The sequence below is a fragment of the Sorex fumeus genome, unplaced genomic scaffold (genome assembly GCF_029834395.1).
Source record: "Sorex fumeus unplaced genomic scaffold, SorFum_2.1 ptg000003l, whole genome shotgun sequence".
NCBI lineage: Eukaryota > Metazoa > Chordata > Mammalia > Eulipotyphla > Soricidae > Sorex > Sorex fumeus.
This window is the reverse complement of record NW_026606060.1, coordinates 30,539,802-30,550,848: the sequence shown is the minus strand read 5'-3', so window position 1 is coordinate 30,550,848 and position 11,047 is coordinate 30,539,802. Positions and strand designations below refer to the sequence as shown.

The 11,047-nt window shown below is 39.7% G+C and overlaps 1 non-coding gene across 1 annotated transcript; it reads right to left on the bottom strand.

Annotated features, from left to right (window-relative positions):
* Positions 1 to 8,889: 8,889 nt before the first annotated feature.
* Positions 8,890 to 8,992, bottom strand: LOC130029222 (U6 spliceosomal RNA). Its single transcript, XR_008793294.1, has one exon. It is a non-coding gene; the product is annotated as a U6 spliceosomal RNA (small nuclear RNA).
* Between the last annotated feature and the right edge of the window lie 2,055 nt (positions 8,993 to 11,047).

Sequence of the window (11,047 nt, the reverse complement as noted above, 5' to 3'; positions counted from 1 at the left end):
GTAGTGTAGTATCTCCATTGTGAGGCTTGTTACAATATTAATATTTGAAACATATTTTTATACCTAAGGACAGAATACAATAAAATATCTGTAACTAAAAACATTGTGCACATAAACTGAACTTATGTTTCCTAGCATTAGCTATGCCTTTGTATTTTACTCCATCATGATAAATCCACTAGTTTTCATACCAGAGGTTCTCAGAAACATGGTTCCCAAGTCAGCAGGGTCAGTATCAGTGGGAATTTGCTTAAAAATTCAGCACAAGTGTTTTAAATAAAAAATGTTCAGTAGGGCCCAGAGATGAATAATTTCTCAGACTGGATCCTGTACTTGATGTTGCTGGCAGGAAGGCAGGGTGGGGCGGGGCTTGGTAATGTATCTCAGGATAACATTGTCTGAAACCTAAACTAGCCTGAAGGCATGAAGGTCTCTGAATCAAAATAGTCATTTTAACAACCAGGAAATGCAGAATTCCAAGCCAGGTGCAACAGTTTACTGAAAGGAGAGGGTTTACCCAGAAGACACTCCACCTCTGCAAAGGTCACACAAAGAATCTAAAAAGATCTGAAAGGGCTCTAACCTCCCTCTGAGCTGGGTGGAGGAAGTCTGGGAAAACTGTATATAAACTTAGCTGAGAAAAAAGGTGCTTCTCTAGTTCAAATGTCTGGGATACAAACTTTGTTTCTTTAGGGTACATTTCTGGGGAAATAGCCACCACATTTGTGCTTGGGATCTGTATATGTGCTTATTTCCACTCAGGAGAAGTCAGTGTTCTTTCTTAACCACACATCTTTATCTATCTCCTTCCTTCATTTCCCAAACCCCTTGTTTTATTTCACTATTTATCTCCTTCTGAAATTCTTTTCTATGAGGAAAAGGCAAAGGACTTGGAAAGCCTGGGTAAGACTTAGGACCGGCTTTTCTGTTTTGCAGAGAGCAATTTCTCACTTCAGCCAGAATTCCATGGATTCCTGAGAAATTGGGTGGAAGGGCTCATTTCCTGTGCTGAGAACAAGTGAAACCAAAACGCAGTTTGGCAACCATATCTTGGTGGTGTAGGCAGACAGATAGATAGGAAAGGGTCCCATGGAAATGAAACTTCTAGGGAAGAAAGCCACCAGAATTTACAATGAAATTCCTGAAAAGTAAAAGACCTAAAACCAAAGACCAGAGATACGACCTTCAGCAGCAAGGAGATTGGGCCCCTCTCATGAAGAAATTCCATGATTACCCATGGACCCCACCCCCGCTTAATCCGATTAACTATAGCAGTTCAGCCCTGAGAAGATTTCAGAACATTCCAGACCAAGACATCCAGAGAAGATACCCTATAAATGCTAAAAGCCACCATGAACAACCAAAGAGCTCATATATGCTGCCCAAACCCATGTGCTGCTTGGCTGAGTATATGTGGCACCTGAGCACATGTGTCGCCCGTATCTCCCCTCCTGAGACACATCTGTGTACTTTCGTATCTAATGCTGGGGAGTGTGTAGGGGCTCTCTCTGCCCTTGGAGAAGCCCAGGTTCTCTCTGAAGCAGGTTATGCAGGTTACTCTCCACTCTCTCCCTCTATCTCTCCCTTCTTTCCTTCAAAACCTCCAACTAAAATCTGTTTTACTCCACTGCTTGTCTACTCCTGAAATTCTTTTCCACAAGGTGGGACAAGAACCCAGTAACCATGGGTTCAAGGTGGCAGAGGTGTTTTGGGAAAAGGTGACCATCATTCTTTCCTACTGACTCTCACAAGCCACCCATCGGATCCACCAACATCAGTAAGACTGGTGAGACAGAAAGCAGATGCTTTTCAAAGACTCTAATCAGTCCTCGATTTCCCAGGTGGTTCCCTGGTTTATTAAAGTTCTATAGTTCCCTATATGAAGCTGCAGCCTCTCTCCTTCCACATCACATGAGCCACCAGGAAACTCTTAGTGTCAATGCTGCTGGTGGGAGTCACATCTTTCATAAACAACAATGACAGAGCTTGAGAAAAATAGCCTTATATTACAAAGCTGGTAGATTAAATAGAATCAATCATTAACACAGGAAATGTGATGAATGTGTTGATTTTTAAAGCAATAAAATTAATAGGTTTAAAATAATGTACTTTTGCTTCCCATATATAATCTATAAAACACGATATTTAATTTATGAACTACAATGAAACAGGAAATATTTTTCAAGTGGAATCCAGCACAGCACTATCTTCTCATCCATGAGTTTATATCAAGCTTTTCTCTCTTATAAACAGTATTCTTAAAATTCTATTAAACTGTAAAAATCAATGATAATTTTTACATCTACAATTTTATAATGTATAATTGTCCTTGCATGACTCTGTAGTATTCCACAATCATATTTAATTGTGTTGTAGTAATTTCCCTTGCCACACTTCCACATTTATTATCTGACTTGAAGATTCTGTCACGTTAATTATGTTTTCATACAACAGCAAGCAATGTTTAGATAAATTACTAAATTTATCAAAAATGACATGTGTAGTAAGTGGAACAGTCAAGAGTAACATTTAAAGCTTTGAGTCCAAGTTAAATATTGTGCTCATAAGGAAATAAAAATATGAATGATACAAGTCCATCTCAAAACTATGTTGTCCTGGGGCTGAAGCAATAGCACAGAGGGTAGGGTGTATGCCTTGCATCCCATTTGGTCCCCTGAGCACAGCGAGGAGTAATTCCTGAGTGCAGAGCCAAGAGTAATCCCTGTGCATCACTGGGTATGACTCAAAAAGCAAAAAAAATAAATAAATAAATAAAAGAAAAAACTATGTTCTTATAATTATTGTTGCAAAGAAGACCATAATCACCAAAGAGAACTCAGAGGGCAGTGCTTAATCTCTCTAAATCACCCACAAGGAAGTGAGAGTCAGCTAAATAGTCATTTGTAAAAAGTTTTAGTAAATGTCTATATCTAAGAAGAGAATTCTAGAAATAACTGTGGAAAGTAAAGAAAAAAGAATTCAGTTCAGCAAAATTATTTCTTCAGACTAAAAGTCCTCTTGACATCCGAAAGAGATCAATGATATTTAAGTCACTTATCTGTCATATGGAGTTTGAGCGATAGCACAGCAGTAGGGCGTTTTCCTTGAGTGCAGCAAGCCCTGCAAGCAAAGCTGGGTTGGATTCCTTCGCCTCTCGGAGAGCCTGGCAAGCTACAGAGAGTACCTGGCCCGCAAGGTAAAGCCTGGCAAGTTACCCATGATGTATTCAATATGCCAAACACAGTAGCAACAAGTCTCACAATGGAGACGTTACTGGGCCCACTCAAGCAAATCGATGAACAATGGGAGGACAGTGCTACAGTGCTATCTGTTATATGACCACAGGAAGAAAAGTCATTGTCACTGCAGGCAGACAAAGGACCTTGGAAATATGGATTATATGGATTGAGAAAGACATTGTGTCTCTAAGCAAGACCAGCCTTGAATCATGAAGGCTTTGAAATCCAGAACTCATCCAGGAGGAAAAAAATTCATTTGAGATGCAGGATTCCAGTCCCATATTGTTGATAGATCCTTTGCAGAGTGAAAGGCTATAAAGTACTTGAAAAGGACCACAAGGAGTTCAAAACATTTCTTCATGAAAGTCTTGAATTGACTTCTAGTTGTGAAAAGAATTCCAGACCAAGAAACTCATGGAACAAATCCATATATAAACCATTCTCCAGAGTCATTGAACTCTGTATTCAGAAAAAGCCTGTGTTCTCTCTTGAGCATATATCACTTTTTTCTCTCTTCAGATTTTCCACATGAACTTATTTTAATTCAATATTTATCTCATTTCTGATGTGTGTGTGTGTGTGTGTGTGAGTGTAGATGCCTACCAGAAAACAAAACAAAACAAAAACACCCTAGGTAGAGGACAGGACTGACTTTTTCTTTTTCTAAGAAGATCAAATTTCTCACTCTAGTGTGAGTTTCATTTCCCAAGAAATTGCTTGGTGGAATTTCGATCCCATGCCATGCAGATCAAATGGAAAACCAGATACAGTCTGATGACCCCTAGTAGAGGTGGTAAGACAAATCTAAACCACAAAGTGTGCTCTTCAGTCCTGAGCTTCCCAGGAGCTTTTTTGGTTCTGAGGTGGGTAAAAAGAAAGACATTAGACTCCTATTGAAGCTATTATCTTTCTATTTCCCACTTCACATAAGCCACTTAAAATACTTGAACACAAATTACTTTAGGCAGATATCACGATCATGATCACAATCATCCTGTTGTTCATCCATTGCCTCGAGCAGGCACCAGTAACGTCTCCTTCTTCCTAGACCTGAGATTTTAAAAGAGCCATATTCAATGCTCTTTCAGGGATAGGAGAATGAGACCTATCATTGTTACTGGTATTTGGCATATTGAGTACGACATGGGAAGTTTGCCACACTCTGTCTTGTGGGCAGGATACTCTCAGTAGCCTGCTGGATTCTCCAAAGTAAAAATGAGATAATAAGATGTCGCTTCTGGGAGCTGGGTTTTATAGTCTCTGGGTCTTGGCAGTTGATGGGACCACCTGGCTCCGGCAGCAGCTGGTGAGTGTAATGCTTACATACTGGAAGATGGGGGAATTTGGGTGGAGAAAGCCCAGTTCCGATCCGAGCAGGCTTGGAGATCTCAGCCCCAGGACCTGCATGCCTGTGTTCTTCTGCTGGTTCTTTCATGCGTGTGGAGAGTGGTCTCAGTATGGGTGTGGCTGGTTTTGGAGGTCTTCGGCTGCTGGGGCTCTGCTTGGGGTGGGGAGGAAAACTCAACCCACCCCCTCCAAGGGGCCCTGGTGAGGACAGCCAGGCACGGGGGCAGGAGACTCTTGGGTAGGTAGACAATTGAATACCTTCCTGCAAACTGAACAAATTGATCTTCCTAGATAAATTTATATTATTAGGCAGAATTCCAAATTGCTATGAAAATGTAGGAAATCTCAAATGAAATCTTATGTAAATTTGGCCTTTAGAACTTCTGTTGCCAAAGTTTGCTCTCTTCTCTTCCCAAGGTGTCCTAGTGGAAACAACTAAAAAGGATTATTGCTATAAAGACTTAAAATAAAATTGGAAACAATTTAAATCTCTTTGCAAGATTCACTGTATCACTGCATCACTGTCAACCAGTTATTCATTGATTTACTTGAGCAGTCACCAGTAATGTGTCCATGCGTCCCAGCCCTGAAATAATTGTCAGTGGGAAAGTGAACTTATCATTGCAAACATAATTACAATCTATTTCAAAATGCAACTATAAATTTATAAATTATTAGAATAAACATGTTCTTTCAGTACGGATATGGAATTATGGTTTCTTTCCCTCACTTTTTCAAGAGTGACCTTTCATTATTCCCTGTGTCACATAGTCCATTGAGGGAGCTTGTCTCTTCTGCTTTGAGTACTTGCATCCTTCACAGCCTTCAGCTTAGTGGCAAGTTTTTCATCTTGTTTTGTAAGTTGTTCTTTCCTTGGTTTATTCATATGCGGAATTGACTTTGTACATTTTTATTTCTGTCCCTTTTTTATGACTATGTTGTCAGTAATGAATCCCACAGTGACCCAGTTGAATAGTGTTTGGTACATGTTTGTATCGCCATTATAAAAGTCATGAAAAAAAGGCCACATGAAATTCTTCCTTTCATTCATCTGGGTGGGAATTGGTGACTTCCACCTATCTCTGTTTCAAGGAAAGCAAAGGCGCTCACTAGTTTTCTGCTGTTACAACCATTAATTACAAGAGTAGCATTCTAACTGTAGAGAAACAAATTTGGTTCCATCTATGTATAAAATAGTGAAAGCTATAATATCAAGTCTAAACAATTTTAATAGAGTCTCCTTCACCCCACCCCCCACAGAGTCCCTGAAAATTATTTTGGATGGGGAATTTGGATTTTTGCAATGATGATATATTAGGGATTGACAAAGTGTATTAAAAACTTCTTTATTAAATTAATAACACTCTCTGCATTGGGTGAAATAATGAAAGGGGAGAAAGTGAGTGCAAAAGAAGTCGCTAAGAAAGGCTGAAGCAACAGTACATCAGGTAAGGCGCTTGTCTTGCATTTAATTTACCTGAATTCAATCCCTGGCATCCCATATGGACGGACCCCAAGCACTGCTAGAAGTAATTCCTGATTTTTTTTTCCTTTTTGGCCACACCTAGTGAAGCACAGGGCTCACTCCTGGCTCTGCACTCAGGAGTTACTCCTGACGTTGCTCAGGAACCATATGGGATGCTGGGAATCAAACCCAAATTGGTCACGTGCAAGGCAAATGCCCTACCCACTGTGCTATCTCTCCAGGCCCTAGAAGTAATTCCTGAGTGTAGAACCAGGAGTAACCACTGAGCATCACTGATGTGATAAAAAATATATAGTGTTTTGAAAAAGAAGTCACCAAGATAGAATGAGGAAAGTTGATACCTAGCAGAACAGCATATAGTGAATGAGAACATTATGTAACAACAGTATCTACCAGAATTCAGAAACTTAATATTTAGAGTCAATATATCTATTTTGGTACAATGTGACATTCTTTGTGTGAGTGACTTGGGAGAACTGAAGAAAAAATATTTACATTTTTTAGACACAATATGTATACCTACAACAGGGAATCATGGTCACCTGATGATTTTTTACATATGCAGATTATTAGAATTTTTGTGTAAATCAAAATAATCTCTTTTTTAAAGAAGCTCTACACAGGATTTTTCAATCTGACACTAAGGAAATCTTCAGGGCATTCTAAAAGAGATACTGGTGAAGATTATGTAACCGAGAGGGGGTTGGGTGCCACAACATGAGATGAGGAAGACAACTAGTAAGACAGGGTCAAGGGAACAGGAAGTAAAGGCAACGCTATAAGGAAGTTACAATCATAAAAAGGACTTAAACACTCTGATATAGACTAAAGTGTTTAAACTGCAGCCTTAATACATATCTAGGTTTATGTGGAGCAGAAAGAAGGAAAGAAGTATAAAAATTCAGGTAAATGGAGGATAGGAAATGAACTGATTCTTTAGAACATGATTACTTCTATTCTGGATTAGAATTAGTCCATTAGACTAATTTAGATAAGAATTCAGATAAGTGGAGCATGAGAAATGAGCTGATCTTTAGTGCATTACTAATTCCATACTGGATTAGAATTAATCACATAAACAAAGTGAGAATTGTCTGGTTCTTAGGAAAGAAATCAATATTCCTGTCACTGTCACTGTTCTCCCGTTGTTCATCAATTTGCTCGAGTGGGCCCAGTAACGTCTCCATTGTGACAATTGTTACTGTGTTTGGCATATCAAATATGTCACGGGTAGCTTGCCAGGCTTTGCCGAGTAGACAAGATACTCTTGGTAGCTTGCCGGGCTCTCCGAGAGGGGCAGAGGAATCAAACTCGAGTTGAGCAGGCTGGCTGCACGCAAGGCAAACGCCCTACCTGTTGTGCTATCACTCCAGCCAGATGTGAGGGCAATCTGGCTGAGACATCTGTCACCCCATTGATCTCCATGGTTGATTCGGTTGATTCAGCTGATCTGGCTGGCTAGGGGTTGTCCCCTTCCTCCCTCACTGCTCCATGTGCATCCCTCCTGAAGCTGTGTGCTCAGTCTAAGAGGATGGCCTTCCCCGAATAGAGACAGACCCGTCTTTGGTAGAGGGTATACAAATAGCTGCGCTCCCTTGCTAGAACTTCCAAACAATATTTCTAGACTTCAAATTTAATTTAATTTAATTTTGTCTCAGGCCACACTCAGCAGTATTCAGAGCTTACTCTTGGCTCTATACTCAGTGATCACTCTTGGTGTGGCTCAGGAAACCATATGGGGTGCAGGAGATTGAATCTGGGTTGACCATATGTAAAACAACTACTATCTCTCCAGCTAAAGTTTAGTATTTTAAAGCTTAATATTTTAAACAGACAATTTTTGAAAGAAGATATTTATCAATTTAACTACTTTGGATACTCCAATGTTGAGAAAATTTCCAATATAAATCAGTAATATTTATTAATAATCAGTAATTAACATGTTTACCATTACTTATATTATCTATAATAACAAATTGAAAAGCTTTCATAAAATTTCTTTAATTTTTGAGCATGGGGCCTGCTAACTTCTGAAGACAGTAGACAGAAGACAATAGTTTACTGATCTCATTGAACTCAACTGGAAACAGCAGAATTGTATTAACAAGGTCAGTACCTATGCAGTTCTGCTCAGGGCTGTGAAGATACAGTATATCTCAGACAGGATGGGAAGCACAATTTCATCTGGCAAACTGGATCAGCCCTTCAATGTTGTGTCCCAGAGGCTGTTATGCCTCTCAGGACCTGCAGGGCAGGTGACCACAAGAGCTACCCCATGGAGCTTGAAGGCCACCAGGGCCACACCCGGCAGTGCTCAGAGAGCCAGGTAGTGATAAAGAACTCTAATCCCTGTGTACTCTCTCTCTATCCCATTATTGGTATCTTTCAATGTTTTAAGAACAGTGTCTTTCTAATTTTGTAAAAACAAAAATAGGCATTCCATTTTATGGTCCAGTAAAATTATTTTAAAGATTTGGATGAAATATATATATTTTAGACAACAATAATTTAAAGGTTATGTTTTCCCTTAATAGTACATCATTGTGAATAAATGTAAAACTAGACCATTAGTTCTACTAAATTATCTTTTCTGATGATTAATGACATAATGATTAAATTAAGGGGTAACATTCATGATAGCTAAATTATTTTTAAACTAAAACAATTATATCATACAAAGTTAACTTAAAAAACTTGTTTGTTGATTACAAATAAAAGATGATTTTTTTATAATTATAATCCCAAGGCATGTTTTTTGATTTCTGGAGACTGAGGGACTTAAGTCATAATATTAAAAAAAAACTTGCTCATAAAATTACTTCTTTTTATGGGCCATTTTAAAAATTTGTCATATTTGAACAGAGACTAGGCTAATTTTCTCTGTATTGTTCCAATTTCAGTATATCTGCTATTGAAACAAGTATTTGTGGGCTTATTTAAATATTAATTTTCCTACAATTGTATGACTTCCTCATGCTCACCTAGTGTGTCATCAATTGGAAAATTAGCTCACATTACTCATAACTTTCCAAAGTATTCAAATTAGTTACCAAAGAGAGAACATAAAAATAATTTCATTTTCACTTATAAAATCTTATTGCATTCCATAATTAAAATGAAAAGCTTATCTTGTCCAAAACATCTGGGAGGCTTGTACAAAAGACTATTGATCTTATTGAACTCAACTGGAAATAGCAGGATTGTACTGACAAGGTCAACACCTATGCAGTTCTGCTCAGGGCTGTGAAGATACAGTATATTTCAGAGGATGAGAAGGATGTCTTCATGTGGAAGCTCTGGAAAATTGGATTAGAAGTCATTATTTTCTATTGATATTTCCATTGTTTAAATTTTGATATTTATATTTTTTAAAGTCTGCATGAGGTATTTACTTTTAAAATATATTCTGATTTTTTTAGACAAATCGAGTTTTAAATAAATGCAACTACTTTGTTCTTAGTTGACAATTCCTTGGAAATAACTCTTTAGTTTTTGATTATTTAATTTTGTATGGAAGTATGATTATTGGAATGGAATGATAGCCTTTGAGCAAGCTGTGGGACCATTCAGCATTCTCTCAACTCTGTCATACAAACTTGTCTAGACAGCAAGCCTGGAGGGTAAGATCAATATGTCCTTTGTGCTTGCTTCAGAAGCGACTGCCCCAAAAAGTAACAACATGAGCACTGAATAATTGTTGAACAAGCAACAAAGAAACTTATAAATTTTATAATGTATGTTTTTTATTTTTCTCCTACATATCTTAGCCTTAATATAATATTACTTTAAGTCACAATAATAAGATAGTCATTTCAAATTATCCTGTTGTTCTGGATAGGAATAAAAGCAGATGGAGATAAATTTTGGCTTGTAAAATAAGAATAGAAAAGTGAGACTTGCTTTTTCTAGCCTGGGCTTTCCCTTGAACATATATCTCTCTCTGCTTTTTCCTCTCCAGAGAGAAGCATGTTCTCTTTTTTTTTTTTTTTTTTATAATTTATTTATTTATTGAATCACTGTGGGAAAAGTTACAGAGCTTTCGGGTTTAGGTCTCAGTCATGTAGATACCGAACACATTTCCCTTTACCAATACTCATTTTTAACCCCGAACCCCAATAGACCCCCACCTCCCACCCCTCCCAATTCTTGTGAGGCAGATGAGTTCTAGTTAATACTCTATCTACTTTGACTAGATAGATTATTTCGATAGAAGATGCACAACTATTGTTTAGAGCTTACGACCCACTCCCCCCCCCCCAATCAGACATGCTGAAACAGCGTTGTGAAATGATTTGCTTTCTACAACTTGGTTTAAGAATAAAATGAGGTCGCGCGGCCGCAATAGCGGCCGCGCGGTTTTGAATTTCTGCTATTTTACTTATTGACCCTGGAAGAATTTCTATTAAAAGTTAGCTAATTAAGAGATTGGTTTCTGTGCCCTGGAGTCGTGGCCGTGCCGGAGAGCCGCTCGTGGGGGGCAGCTGGCGACCTTGGTGGGGCGTGGGGGACGGCCCACAAAGCCCCCCTTCCCATGAGGTCCCCGCCGCTCCCCCGAGCCCGGCTCAAACCCGCTTTCCACAAGGCTCCCGTGCGGCCGCCATCTTTCTTTCCAGAGAGGAGCAGGCGGGCTGGTCAACGCCCTTCCCCCTCCGGGCAGGCTTGGTGGCGCGGATCAACACAAGTCCATTTGCTTTTCTGCTCCAAGCAGCTGGTTCTCTGTGCTAAGTCCTTGTGCCTCCGGGGCCGTGGCCGTGCCGGAGAGCCGCTCGTGGGGGGCAGCTGGCGACCTTGGTGGGGCGTGGGGGACGGCCCACAAAGCCCCCCTTCCCATGAGGTCCCCGCCGCTCCCCCGAGCCCGGCTCAAACCCGCTTTCCACAAGGCTCCCGTGCGGCCGCCATCTTTCTTTCCAGAGAGGAGCAGGCGGGCTGGTCAACGCCCTTCCCCCTCCGGGCAGGCTTGGTGGCGCGGATCAAC